Source organism: Ambystoma mexicanum, chromosome 6p (assembly GCF_040938575.1).
Source record: "Ambystoma mexicanum isolate Mex_15411 chromosome 6p, UKY_AmexF1_1, whole genome shotgun sequence".
In the NCBI taxonomy this organism is placed as follows: domain Eukaryota; kingdom Metazoa; phylum Chordata; class Amphibia; order Caudata; family Ambystomatidae; genus Ambystoma; species Ambystoma mexicanum.
Window position 1 is genome coordinate 641371071 of NC_090935.1, and position 15578 is coordinate 641386648.

The window sequence follows — 15578 nt, forward strand, 5'->3', positions numbered from 1 at the left end:
CCCCTGGATGGTGGGGGGTGGGGGTGATAGGGGACATGAGTGGGGGCCTGGTGGAGGGTGCCCCTGGATGGTGGGGGGTGGGGGTGATAGGGGACATGAGTGGGGGCCTGGTGGAGGTTGCCCCTGCACTGCTGGGGGGTGGGGGTGGTGGGAGACATGGGTGGGGGCCTGGTGGAGGCTGCCCCTGGATGGTGGGGGGTGGGGGTGGTGGGAGACATGAGTGGGGGCCTGGTGGAGGCTGACCCTGCACTGCTGGGGGGTGGGGGTGGTGGGAGACATGAGTGGGGGCCTGGTGGAGGCTGCCCCTGGATGGTGGGGGGTGGGGGTGGTGGGAGACATGAGTGGGGGCCTGGTGGAGGCTGACCCTGCACTGCTGGGGGGTGGGGTGGTGGGAGACATGAGTGGGGGCCTGGTGGAGGCTGCCCCTGGATGGTGGGGGGTGGGGGTGATAGGGGACATGAGTGGGGGCCTGGTGGAGGGTGCCCCTGGATGGTGGGTGGTGGGGGTGATAGGGGACATGAGTGGGGGCCTGGTGGAGGTTGCCCCTGCACTGCTGGGGGGTGGGGGTGGTGAGACATGGGTGGGGGCCTGGTGGAGGCTGCCCCTGGATGGTGAGGGGTGGGGGTGATAGGGGACATGAGTGGGGGCCTGGTGGAGGGTGCCCCTGGATGGTGGGGGGTGGGGGTGATAGGGGACATGAGTGGGGGCCTGGTGGAGGTTGCCCCTGCACTGCTGGGGGGTGGGGGTGGTGGGAGACATGAGTGGGGGCCTGGTGGAGGCTGACCCTGGATGGTGGGGGGTGGGGGTGGTGGGAGACATGGGTGGGGGCCTGGTGGAGGCTGCCCCTGGATGGTGGGGGGTGGGGGTGGTGGGAGACATGAGTGGGGGCCTGGTGGAGGTTGCCCCTGGATGGTGGGGGGTGGGGGTGGTGGGAGACATGGGTGGGGGCCTGGTGGAGGCTGCCCCTGGATGGTGGGGGGTGGGGGTGGTGGGAGACATGAGTGGGGGCCTGGTGGAGGCTGACCCTGCACTGCTGGGGGGTGGGGGTGGTGGGAGACATGAGTGGGGGCCTGGTGGAGGCTGACCCTGCACTGCTGGGGGGTGGGGGTAGTGGGAGACATGAGTGGGGGCCTGGTGGAGGCTGACCCTGCAGTGCTGGGGGGTGGGGTGGTGGGAGACATGAGTGGGGGCCTGGTGGAGGCTGCCCCTGGATGGTGGGGGGTGGGGGTGATAGGGGACATGAGTGGGGGCCTGGTGGAGGGTGCCCCTGGATGGTGGGGGGTGGGGGTGATAGGGGACATGAGAGGGGGCCTGGTGGAGGTTGCCCCTGCACTGCTGGGGGGTGGGGGTGGTGGGAGACATGGGTGGGGGCCTGGTGGAGGCTGCCCCTGGATGGTGGGGGGTGGGGGTGGTGGGAGACATGAGTGGGGGCCTGGTGGAGGCTGACCCTGCACTGCTGGGGGGTGGGGGTGGTGGGAGACATGAGTGGGGGCCTGGTGGAGGCTGACCCTGCAGTGCTGGGGGGTGGGGGTGGTGGGAGACATGAGTGGGGGCCTGGTGGAGGCTGCCCCTGGATGGTGGGGGGTGGGGGTGATAGGGGACATGAGTGGGGGCCTGGTGGAGGGTGCCCCTGGATGGTGGGTGGTGGGGGTGATAGGGGACATGAGTGGGGGCCTGGTGGAGGTTGCCCCTGCACTGCTGGGGGGTGGGGGTGGTGGGAGACATGAGTGGGGGCCTGGTGGAGGCTGCCCCTGGATGGTGGGGGGTGCGGGTGATAGGGGACATGAGTGGGGGCCTGGTGGAGGGTGCCCCTGGATGGTGGGGGGTGGGGGTGATAGGGGACATGAGTGGGGGCCTGGTGGAGGTTGCCCCTGCACTGCTGGGGGGTGGGGGTGGTGGGAGACATGAGTGGGGGCCTGGTGGAGGCTGACCCTGGATGGTGGGGGGTGGGGGTGGTGGGAGACATGGGTGGGGGCCTGGTGGAGGCTGCCCCTGGATGGTGGGGGGTGGGGGTGGTGGGAGACATGAGTGGGGGCCTGGTGGAGGTTGCCCCTGGATGGTGGGGGGTGGGGGTGGTGGGAGACATGGGTGGGGGCCTGGTGGAGGCTGCCCCTGGATGGTGGGGGGTGGGGGTGGTGGGAGACATGAGTGGGGTCCTGGTGGAGGCTGACCCTGCACTGCTGGGGGGTGGGGGTGGTGGGAGACATGAGTGGGGGCCTGGTGGAGGCTGACCCTGCACTGCTGGGGGGTGGGGGTGGTGGGGGACATGAGTGGGGGCCTGGTGGAGGCTGACCCTGCAGTGCTGGGGGGTGGGGGTGGTGGGAGACATGAGTGGGGGCCTGGTGGAGGCTGCCCCTGGATGGTGGGGGGTGGGGGTGATAGGGGACATGAGTGGGGGCCTGGTGGAGGGTGCCCCTGGATGGTGGGGGGTGGGGGTGATAGGGGACATGAGTGGGGGCCTGGTGGAGGTTGCCCCTGCACTGCTGGGGGGTGGGGGTGGTGGGAGACATGGGTGGGGGCCTGGTGGAGGCTGCCCCTGGATGGTGGGGGGTGGGGGTGGTGGGAGACATGAGTGGGGGCCTGGTGGAGGCTGACCCTGCACTGCTGGGGGGTGGGGGTGGTGGGAGACATGAGTGGGGGCCTGGTGGAGGCTGCCCCTGGATGGTGGGGGGTGGGGGTGGTGGGAGACATGAGTGGGGGCCTGGTGGAGGCTGACCCTGCACTGCTGGGGGGTGGGGGTGGTGGGAGACATGAGTGGGGGCCTGGTGGAGGCTGCCCCTGGATGGTGGGGGGTGGGGGTGATAGGGGACATGAGTGGGGGCCTGGTGGAGGGTGCCCTTGGATGGTGGGTGGTGGGGGTGATAGGGGACATGAGTGGGGGCCTGGTGGAGGTTGCCCCTGCACTGCTGGGGGGTGGGGGTGGTGGGAGACATGGGTGGGGGCCTGGTGGAGGCTGCCCCTGGATGGTGGGGGGTGGGGGTGATAGGGGACATGAGTGGGGGCCTGGTGGAGGGTGCCTCTGGATGGTGGGGGGTGGGGGTGATAGGGGACATGAGTGGGGGCCTGGTGGAGGTTGCCCCTGCACTGCTGGGGGGTGGGGGTGGTGGGAGACATGAGTGGGGGCCTGGTGGAGGCTGACCCTGGGTGGTGGGGGGTGGGGGTGGTGGGAGACATGGGTGGGGGCCTGGTGGAGGCTGCCCCTGGATGGTGGGGGGTGGGGGTGGTGGGAGACATGAGTGGGGGCCTGGTGGAGGTTGCCCCTGGATGGTGGGGGGTGGGGGTGGTGGGAGACATGGGTGGGGGCCTGGTGGAGGCTGCCCCTGGATGGTGGGGGGTGGGGGTGGTGGGAGACATGAGTGGGGGCCTGGTGGAGGCTGACCCTGCACTGCTGGGGGGTGGGGGTGGTGGGAGACATGAGTGGGGGCCTGGTGGAGGCTGACCCTGCACTGCTGGGGGGTGGGGGTGGTGGGAGACATGAGTGGGGGCCTGGTGGAGGCTGACCCTGCAGTGCTGGGGGGTGGGGGTGGTGGGAGACATGAGTGGGGGCCTGGTGGAGGCTGCCCCTGGATGGTGGGGGGTGGGGGTGATAGGGGACATGAGTGGGGGCCTGGTGGAGGGTGCCCCTGGATGGTGGGTGGTGGGGGTGATAGGGGACATGATCGGGGGCCTGGTGGAGGTTGCCCCTGCACTGCTGGGGGGTGGGGGTGGTGGGAGACATGGGTGGGGGCCTGGTGGAGGCTGCCCCTGGATGGTGGGGGGTGGGGGTGGTGGGAGACATGAGTGGGGGCCTGGTGGAGGCTGACCCTGCACTGCTGGGGGGTGGGGGTGGTGGGAGACATGAGTGGGGGCCTGGTGGAGGCTGCCCCTGGATGGTGGGGGGTGGGGGTGGTGGGAGACATGAGTGGGGGCCTGGTGGAGGCTGACCCTGCAGTGCTGGGGGGTGGGGGTGGTGGGAGACATGAGTGGGGGCCTGGTGGAGGCTGCCCCTGGATGGTGGGGGGTGGGGGTGATAGGGGACATGAGTGGGGGCCTGGTGGAGGGTGCCCCTGGATGGTGGGTGGTGTGGGTGATAGGGGACATGAGTGGGGGCCTGGTGGAGGTTGCCCCTGCACTGCTGGGGGGTGGGGGTGGTGGGAGACATGGGTGGGGGCCTGGTGGAGGCTGCCCCTGGATGGTGGGGGGTGGGGGTGGTGGGAGACATGAGTGGGGGCCTGGTGGAGGCTGACCCTGCACTGCTGGGGGGTGGGGGTGGTGGGAGACATGAGTGGGGGCCTGGTGGAGGCTGACCCTGCAGTGCTGGGGGGTGGGGGTGGTGGGAGACATGAGTGGGGGCCTGGTGGAGGCTGCCCCTGGATGGTGGGGGGTGGGGGTGATAGGGGACATGAGTGGGGGCCTGGTGGAGGGTGCCCCTGGATGGTGGGTGGTGGGGGTGATAGGGGACATGAGTGGGGGCCTGGTGGAGGTTGCCCCTGCACTGCTGGGGGGTGTGGGTGGTGGGAGACATGGGTGGGGGCCTGGTGGAGGCTGCCCCTGGATGGTGGGGGGTGGGGGTGATAGGGGACATGAGTGGGGGCCTGGTGGAGGCTGACCCTGCACTGCTGGGGGGTGGGGGTGGTGGGAGACATGAGTGGGGGCCTGGTGGAGGCTGCCCCTGGATGGTGGGGGGTGGGGGTGGTGGGAGACATGAGTGGGGGCCTGGTGGAGGCTGACCCTGCACTGCTGGGGGGCGGGGGGGTGGGAGACATGGGTGGGGGCCTGGTGGAGGCTGCCTCTGGATGGTGGGGGGTGGGGGTGGTGGGAGACATGAGTGGGGGCCTGGTGGAGGGTGCCCCTGGATGGTGGGGGGTGGGGGTGATAGGGGACATGAGCAGGTGTGCAGGCTAGTCCCCTGTTTTGTGGGCTGCCTGCAGGGGCCGTGGAGGGTGTACAGGGAACACCTGTGAGGACCCACCCAGCCTAATCGCGTGTGTAACTTCCCACGCACCCCTGTAATACACGTACCAAGCCAAATCGCGTGTGATAATTCCCGCGCACCCCTGAAATACACGCGCCCAGGCTATTCGCGTGTGGAAATTCCCGCGCACCCCTGAAATACACGTACCCTGCTGTAATCGCGTGTGGGACTTCCCGCGCACCCCTGAAATACACGCGCCCAGCCTATTCGCGTGTGGAAATTCCCGCGCACCCCTGAAATACACGTACCCTGCTGTAATCGCGTGTGGAACTTCCGGCGCACCCCTGAAATACACGCGCCCAGGCTATTCGCGTGTGGAAATTCCCGCGCACCCCTGAAATACACGCGCCCAGGCTATTCGCGTGTGGAACTTCCCGCGCACCCCTGAAATACACGCGCCCAGGCTATTCGCGTGTGGAAATTCCAGCGCACCCCTGAAATACACGCGCCCAGGCTATTCGCGTGTGGAAATTCACGCGCACCCCTGAAATACACGCGCCCAGGCTATTCGCGTGTGGAAATTCCCGCGCACCCCTGAAATACACGCGCCCAGGCTATTCGCGTGTGGAACTTCCCGCGAACCCCTGAAAAACACGCGCCCAGGCTATTCACGTGTGGAAATTCCCGCGCACCCCTGAAATACACGCGCCCAGGCTATTCGCGTGTGGAACTTCCCGCGAACCCCTGAAATACACGCGCCCAGGCTATTCGCGTGTGGAAATTCCCACGCACCCCTGAAATACACGCGCCCAGGCTATTCGCGTGTGGAAGTTCCCGCGCACCCCTGAAATACACGTACCCTGCTGTAATCACGTGTGGGACTTCCCGCGCACCCCTGAAATACACCTACCCTGATGGAATCGCGTGTGGACCTTCCCGCGCACCCCTGAAATCCACGTACCCGGCCAAATCGCGTGTGAGACTTCCCGCGCACCCCGGTATACACGCACACGTATTTTTTGTCAGCGTGTCCGTGTTTGTGGGTACCCCTTTGCACGTCATTTGTCCTGGAGGGCCACAGTATAGGACATTCATCATGGCAGTATATGGGTGCTATTTGTTGGCGCACCTTTTGGCGCACATTTATTACAGCCGCAGAGACGCTACCGCCTGCTTTCTTGTGGCGGTCGTGTTTGTGCCTGTGCGCTGGTTTGAGCGTGCACTTTTTTGCCCTATTCTATTCCATGAATACGTGTTGTAGGCGAGCGTGTGGGCGTTCCGCGCACTTGTGCCCTGTGCTTCCCCCGTGACGCCCACGTTTTTGCAAGTTGTTCCCCATTCCGAGTGTTACGCCCGTGTTCCGCCTACTTTTGTTGCGTGCGCCGCGCTATGTGCGAATTTCGCTGTGGCCTGTGCGATTTTCGCTGTGACCTGGCGCACGCTGTTTGTTGGCCTGTGCGCCAACGTGCGCCAACGTGCGCCGCGCACTTTTTTATCGCACATCCGCTGGTTTTCTCGCGCACGGCCTTCCATGAATCGACGTGCGCTGCTTTTCGTGCGATTTTCGCACTTGCACTGCGATTTTCGCTATTCCACTGCGATTCGCACGTTTTTGCCCACTTGCGCCGCGCTAATTATTCCATGAATCGGCCTGTGAGTGTACGTTCACCCACTTGATTTATAATCCATGCGTTTCTTTGCAGCTGACGTCCTGCCTGTGTATGTGTGCACATACGTATGAAATGTAAAGACAGATAAATAGAATGGGTTTATTTGCTGTTGGTATTCATTTTAAAAATAATTGAGAAAACAGAATTTCGCTTAGCAGTGCTTTTGTCTGGCTGATGTTGATACACCTGCTTCAAGAGCAGGCAAGGCAGCAAAGATAGCCTCATTCAAACTGCATTCTACACAATTCCGTATTTAGTATCACTACAAGCCATTGTTCATTTTTATTTTGCCTTTGGTGCCAATGCATGTGTGTCTTGAAGCACCTTTTTGATGGACTCAACCATCAAATGCAAAAGAATAATCACAGGGATATTGGTAAATGATGTTTGGGAACAACAAATAAGCAATGATAAATGCTTCCAACAATACCATAGCTGAGAAATACTGCCAGACAAAATATGTAGAATGAGGCCAGCGAATACCTCAAAGACCCTAAAATCTACTGATCTCGCCAGAACATGCTGAGCCCGGTCAGCAGACAATTTACTTTCCTCTGCTTTTTTTTTGGAAACCACGTTCACTTGTCGCTCGGCACCGCAGTGGCTTTTCTGACCTATGAACACATTTTTTTATTATGCCAGTGCAATGGTGCTGATTTCATCTTGGCATTGGAAGCTGTCTCAGTCCTGCTGGATGTGTAACCAGTGGCTGTCAGCAGGTGTCAAGAAACGCAACCAGTCCTCATCAAAGGGTCATTCCATAAACATACTGCAGGCCATTGCAATCGTTTGTTTTCACTAGGTGGGGCCTTTAACAACCGTAGCTAACTGTTTAACTAAATGTGTCGATTAAATTATTTGCGTGGAAAATCAGAGATTTGCGTGCCATTCTGCGCGCAAATCCCTGTTCGTTGATTCATGGAATAGACTGCGCTGGACTTTTTCAGGACTTGCATGGAGTTCACGCAGGCTCGACATCGTCTCTGCGGGCGGTCGAGTTACTTGCGGGGAGTATGGAGCAGAACGCAGAAAATGGGGAAGAACAATGGAGCAAGTGGGCATACGAGGGGCGGCCACAAGCAGTCCATAGCATGCCCACAAATGCACATGACAAAGCGTATTCATGGATGTGACCATGCAACCTCTCGCCTGCGAAATGCCCATGCAATTCCCTCCATCTCTCTGCCACCCGAAGGCAGGTGCAAGTACACTTGCGCATACGAATCGAAGCGCAGAGGTGTGTTTGCATGTCAGATTTACACATGCATGTATGCAACCGGGTATCCGATCGGACATAGGGCTGCCTGTCCGCAGTTTAATTTGGAGCAGGAACAGTTTACAGGTGTTTGCATGCAGATTACACATGTTGTTGTGGTGCTGGTAAAAGTTATAGGGGACCTCATGCAGGGTCCCCAACATGCAGGCCTGATTGCGGCGGTCCTCACGCACTGTTTGAAGGGTGTATCTATTTGCGCCTGGGGATGCACGCAAAGGTGGCTGTTCTGGCTGTTTTTGCTTTGCATGGGGGCATGTCGGGGGCGTTCCAGGCGCGACTTGCTTACAGGGTTACTTTGCACAGTGAATTCCATGAATACGCGGGGCACACATTTTTCATTCTGTGCAAAGGCTCGCACAGTGTAGTTCTCGGGGCACACCATTGCAGATTGCAAATCGGGCCCGAAATATTCACTTTAATTATCTTCCCCTTTATTTAAATAGTTCATGTATTTACAATATTGATGAAACCAATCCCAGCCTCATTTACAATCAAGTGATTTATTTACTGCTTGTAAAGTGCTCGCTCTCATTTTGGACATTAAAGTAACATGCACGCTGAGCACTCAACGTCAGCCCTTGTTTATTAGTCGTAAACCCCCGGTTATCTTTTAAACAAATTGTAAATTGCTTCAGATTGTATTTCCCATGTCTGCATATCATTGTATCAATGTACACTCATTTGGTTATTCCCATTAATTTGCATTGTGCAGCCCCTTAATAGGATCCCAAGTGGCAATCATCCGTTCAAATCAGAAGGTATTCCAGGCATCACTTTTTCCCGCATTCATAAACTTCTGAATGGGATTAGAAGCAAGTCCACACTTTCTTTCATTTTTTAGTTCTGGCTATTATGTGGTGCAGAAACTGTTTCCTGTAAACTTAAACTATTGTCATGAGATAGATAAGAGAAGAGAGAGATGCAAAGTTAAGACGTACTGACAGCCTGTGGGTGCTGTTTTGATATTTGCCCATCCATTGACTACCCCTGGCCATGCTAGTCTTTCTGGCCATTCCCACCCTTTTCCTGAACCTCCCCACCCAAAAATGTCCCATTGCGGTCTTTGAGATAGCTCTATCAAGCAGTAACATGAGACCTTGCATGGTGAAGAGCCTGCAGATGTTATGTGATGGCTGTATCCTTCAGAGCGGAAAGCTACAATGATATGCAGACATGCGAAATACAATCTGAAACAATGTACTTTTCTTTTAAACCATACCTTTGGGCATACTACTAATAATCAGTCTTGGGTTGTCCAAGCTTTGTGTAAATAGCACTGTCCAATAAGACAGCCACAGTTTACTCCTATGAAACAAAAACAAGTTTTGTCACTAATCTGCGCAGCCGTAGTGCATTACTGAGTTTCTCTGATCTGGTACTCAACTTCCGGTGATGAGTTCTAGGTTGTTCTCTGAATGTGTCGCTTTTTAGCTGAAATGGCCTTTTCTACTAATGCAGGTACAAGGGGTTATTGCTTTTTTCAAACCCTCCATAATATTGAACAGATCGTGAGTGTTATTTCAAAGCAGTCTTCCACCTGTTAATGGTTTCATTACAGCTGTAAATGTGCCACTAGTGTAATGAAAATGACATAACCAGGTGAGCCTCTGGCCACTTGATTTATAAGCAGTATGTGCGTCCTTGCATCTGAAGTCCTATTATAAACTATAAAAACCTGGTGCAGTAGCAGGTCAAAAACAACCAACAGGTTAATTCCCTGGCCACCTCTTTACCGTCCCCGGCCATGTTTGGAAACTGCAGTAGATTCAGACGTGTTAACTTACTTCCCCACTTCCCTTCAATAAATGCATGTGGGATTGCTCAGAGCGTTCGCTTCCCCAATGCCTAGTAAGGGGGTTCTAAGTTATTTAGCCCTCACTGATTCCCAGCTGGGTGGCCTTCTCCTACACCTCCTGAATGCACACATGGTCCTCAGTGCTATCACCTTGTACTCCACCTAATTAAAGCATGTGGTGTCTGCAGTGCTTTGGCTTGCCCTCTGCCTAGTAAGTGCACTTGGGGATCTGAGTGCTGTGACCTCCTCTCCAATGCCTTGCACATGGATGTGGGGTTCTCAATGCTATGGTCTTCTCCTATGCCTACTAAATATATGTGGGGTGATCAGCATCCTACAGAATGCATGTGGGCCGTGCTGCCCCCCCACCCACAATTCACACCTCCACTAAAACCAACATTCACACACCACCCACCACCGATTAAGGTCTCCCAACTCACCAGTATAATTCAAACCTAATTCTCTAACTCTACCAATGCCATATTATTGATATAAATCTGCTCAAATCAAACTATCCTACAAATCCCGTCTCTAACAAGCTTGAGTCGCTCCTGCCTCTTCAAATACCAACCATCGACTCCCCTGAATTTCTACTTACCTGACATCATATAGTCACAAGGTCGAACCTCTTATCTTGAACGTTGGTAAAACACTTAAAGTTCAACTAGGTCATCCTCCCTGGAAATTTAATATGTTTATTTTTCTTTAACAGCCCCAAGGGAGAAAAAAGTAAATCCCATTTCCAATGCCATTAGTTTTTCTAGTTGAGTACAAATATGTTTGCTTTCTAAAATAGACAACGTTTGTAATCCATACTTCATTGCACCTAATAATTCATGCAAATTATAAGATGAATTGTGAACTTAAAGTTCCTCTTTGGAAGAGGCTGAAATAATAGCAGTGTTGCTTCATGTGGTACCTGCTGGAACTGATCTGCTGGCACCATGGATCCAAATATATCTGGGAATGAAAGCAGGGTCAGGTTTGTATGTGTTGTTCTTTTTGTATGTGTTGTTCGTTTCTCATTTGTATTTCTTCTTTTTTTGTTGAGAGTCTTTGCCTTTTGGAGAAGAGCAGAAGTGGCTGACATACTGCTTATCTGTAAGATGGTTCTTTAACTCCTCCAACTAACTGTAGCCATACCCTTTACCGTGGGGATCCAGGCACCCACCTGCATGGATATATCACCTCTCCTCCCTGCTCGTTTCCCACCCGATTTGATACTCCTCTCTCTTCTAACGCTGTCCATTCCTACTCTAACCTCAATTACCCCCTCATATACCAGCGAGAGGCTCTGCTTCCCTCTTGAAACACTTCCTCCCCTCCACTGACATCATCTAATGCCTCTGGACTACCATATACCTCTGTAATAAGACTTCCTTTCTTACAGATCACTTTGACTCTCACCTCCACCACCTCGCAGTTATGGGTGTCGCTGAAACTTGGATCACCCCCCAAGACAAAGCCATGCCGGCAATGCTTCACATTGATACCTCTACTTCCTGCGCCTTTGCTTATCAGAGAAAAATGGAAGCATGGGTCTCTATCCACAACTTCATCTAATTCTCCTCCACAACTCTTTGGGGTTAGTAATGAGGAAGGTACATGGAGATCCCAAGACCCCCCCACTGTGTCCCTGCCCAAATGCAGGGGATACTCGCATTACTTACTCCATCCAGCACAATATACATAGGGCCACCAATATTGTTGAGAAGACTGAGGAGACACAGACAAGCCCCTAGACAGATCCAGAACTACTAGCAGAGTAAATATGCATTTCCCTTTTAGGGGAAGCAGATGCAGTTTTTCAGAGTCCGGCTCGGAATTTGAACAACATTCCTGGTCCAATCAGGAAAAAAATAGCCCCCTTCCGCCTGATCATTCTTTTAAAGTTAGATCCAAGAGCCGAACTGGCAAAGTGTGAGAGAGCTGTATCTCCATGCTTGACTTAACACCGCAACCAGTGGTTATAGAAACAGTTGCAATGTTTCTTGATACCTGAGAGAGCTGTGGGAGCCACATGAAGACAAAAGGGCAACACTGTGGTTTCACGTGGGGGAAAACCTTTCCTAACAAAACAGAGACAGAGATAGATTGTTCACAGGAAATAGAACACACGCTGCAGACGCTGTAGCCTGGTCCGGGAAGCGCTCTACAGGGTTAGGGAGGTCAGTTTAAGATCCAAGATGACAGCAGAGGATCTTATAGATGAGGTGCTGCTCCAGCCACCACCCTTGACCCAGATTATTGCCCAAACAGAAACAGGCAAGCCATTCAGAGGCAACCAGTCCACGAGGAAGGGCCATCTACGTATATATGTCAGAGGCCGGATATACATCAAGTGTGGGTGTAGAGGAAGGAGCTAGAAGAAGGATTTTAGAGATGGCTGGAGAGAGGAGCGATATTGCAGAGGAGATTGTTGAGTAGCGTTTAAAGGATCTTGGAGATATGGAAGGAAAGAGGAGGTCCAAAGTGTCCGGAGGGAGTAAGGTGACCATCAGGAGCATAAGGATGAGGAGAAAAAGCAAAGTGAGCATCTTCATAGAAAGGAGGAAATCTAGGATAACTGGAAAGTGGCAGATTAACATCTTTACAGGAAGGTGACACAGAACATTTGGGAGATGAAGATGAACCCTAGAAGACTAAGAGGGAGAAACACAGCGCTTAAAATAAGGACTATGCATATTGTGAAGAGGAGTTACCTGGAGGGAAAGGAGGAAGAGGAGTTTGGATATTAGGGGCAGGCACCTCTAGAAGACCTATATAACAAGGAGGCTAAGGAAGAGGATTTTGGCTCAGATCAAGAAGGGGGATGGGAGTGAGGAAAATGGGGGTGAAGCCAATGGAAGGTAATCATCCTTACAGACCCTTAAGAGGGATATTAGCGGCAATGCTCTGGTCTTTTCACACTTAGTTGAAGCTATTTGTGAAGTCCACCATTGGTTAAATTTCAATGTTCTCAAGCTCAAGCCGGCCAAGACCGAAGTCCTGCTGCTAGGTCCCACACGACTCCTGAATTGCTTCTCCCCTTACCCAGGTCAGACCCTTTTTGGATGACCCACATCTTTCTTCATAAGGGGGGAGAATTTGTGGGTGATCTCAGAACCGGATGTGACACTCTCGCACCATATAAATGAAGTGCTCAGACCTACCTTCTTCTATCTGTATGTACTTAGGTGGAGCATCCACTGCATTCCTAAAGAAGATCGGCCATCGGTAGTCACCGTGCTCATGGACTCACAACTGGATAATGCTAATGGTTTGCAGATCTGCATTTCTGGTAAGCTGCTAGATAAACTGCAAGTTGTTCAAAACGCTGCTGTTTGTCTTAGTTTTAGCTGTCTCAAAAGTTCTTCTATTTACTCCCATCGCCTTCATTACCACAGGCTCCCAGTCCATCATCATGTTATCTTTAAGATCTTATGATTTATAAAATAACATGGGCGTAATTTTAGGCCGGGACAGGGGTGTTTGTCCCCCCCCAACTTTCATGACACACCATTTTGTGCCCATTCATTTGGCTGGGGTACCTGTTCTTCAGCTGTCATGTCCCCCCCCCCCCAACATTTTCAGGAAAGTTACTCCACTGTAGAATAAGTGCAATCGTGAGATGGATCCAACTTCCATTTACTCTAAGGTAACTCTGCATAAGGCAGTCAGAAGTCTGCAATCAGAAAATAAATACTTACTCACTATTCAACATACTTGTTTTACCATGAGAGGTGAGAGATGTTTTTCTGTGGCAGGGCATAATCTCTGGAATCACCTGTCCTTGGAAATGTACTGAGCAGATCCCTTTTGTGTATTCAGGAACAGACTAACACTTACTTTAGCAGATAGGGGAAATCCAGAGGACATCATTTTACAAATCAGTATCAAAATTAGTGATTTAAGATGATACAAAATTATTAATTAAATAAAACTTGAATGTATCAAAAATGGAACAACAATTAGATGCAGGTAAACTCATACTGATAAAATGCAGATGACACAAATCATTCCCACACAACCATTACATAATCTATCCTAAATCAACTATTCATCAACAACTCTCTATTCACATGTATACAAATCACAAACCGACATTTCATATCAACACCAACACCAAACAATAAACAATATTTTTTGTCTTTTTGGAGTGGATCTTAGTAGCTGTTTAATAGGACACATTTGTCGTCAGGGGACAAATAGCACGCTTCAAAAAAAGTATATATATATATATATATATATATATATTTATATTTATATATATATATATATATATATGTACATATATATATATCATGTGTAATCAACCAATCACTTGGTCCTGCATAGGCCATATAGCTGGGCTACCAATTCATGCACGTGATTATCGGTAACTGCCATATACAATTCCCACATGCAGGGCAAACCACAGTGAATCCATGCAGTCCACCAATTACTCTGATACCACAAACAACTGTGCCAATGCTGCCAACATTGGGAGAAATCTAGCACCAGACCCTGCTCAAGAAGACAATTAAGTGATGTGAGTGCTACCTAATATGCTGGGCAGTCACTTCATCGGAGACAGATAGAACGCAGCATTTCGTTTATTATTAACGACCTGAGAAGAAAAGGAAGTTTATTTTGAATGGATGACATAAAATACCAGAACAGCTCAATACAATGGGCCTCATTACGACTCAGGCGGTAAGGGTTTTACGGCGGCGTAAACAGCGCCGACCCTTACCGCCTGAGTACGAGGTCCCTTAGCGCCATGGCGGATTTAACACCTGCTTTTAGCAGGTGTTAAAATCCATGGCGCTAAGGGACCATGGAGTTAATTACGCCACCGTAATTTACGGTGGCGTAATTAAAGCCTTCCCCACTCCCATTATGCCCTATGGGGCAAAATGGGAATGGGGAAGGGAAAATGGGGATTTACCGCCCCGCCAAGGTTGGAATGGGGCGGTAAGTCCGCCTACCACCATGGCGTAAACATAGTTTACGCCATGGTGGTAAAGTCACGGCCCAGGCGGTAACTTACCGCCTGGGTCGTAATGAGGCCCAATATGTTTAGTGCAAGTCGGGGCCAGGGGTTCCTAGACTCACCTTGCATGTATTTATTTAGGAGGCATACTGCGGATGCAGTCGTAGGAGTCAACTCTGCAGGTCCTGGGGACCCAGCGATGAAATCACCCTGATCCTGAGGAACCAAATGGTTCAGTATTACTGTATGTCATACCAGCTTAATGTCAATGGTACTGGTGGCCATAACTAACAAGCCTACCGGCCATTTGTGTAAACGATAATTATTTCAATGAACCCAATCACGTGCTGCCTAATGTTTTTTTTTTTGTTATAGCAGATTCCTCATAACAATGAACTTGATCGCTCACCGATTACTCAAATGAGAGCTCCAACTGATGAGCAGCCTCTGCAGCTGTGTCCCCTCCATTAACCTGAGGTCCAGTAACAAAGAAGTTGTAATCTTTGAGCATTCGTACAATTTACCTTGCACAAGTCGTGAATTTCCCCCGTGTACGGCCTACATCACAGTGTCATGAGTCCTAATTGGACCGCTTGACGCCGTCGTATTTTCACGAATGTGCAGGGGTCATATGACTGAACACGTTTTGTGTGCATGCGGAGCTCGTCACAACCACAAACATCAAGAAAGTAAGCCAGCACTTATCACGCCGCGCTGGGCGGTACCCCCTGGAAGTGTCCTGGACCATGGGGATTGTTAATTATTGCGCACCTAAAATCATTTATATAGTGGACCTGTGAGTTTTAAAGAGACAACTCAACAGTGGGAATTCATTATATCCCAACCCATGTTACGTAAATACGAGACTCGCTAGGCCCACAGTGAATGAAATATTGTGGCCAACAATGAAGGGGCTACGCAGCGCGGCATATTCAGGTGTCCCCCAGTAGAGGAAAATATTTATTATACTTTGGAGGGCATCCTGATTT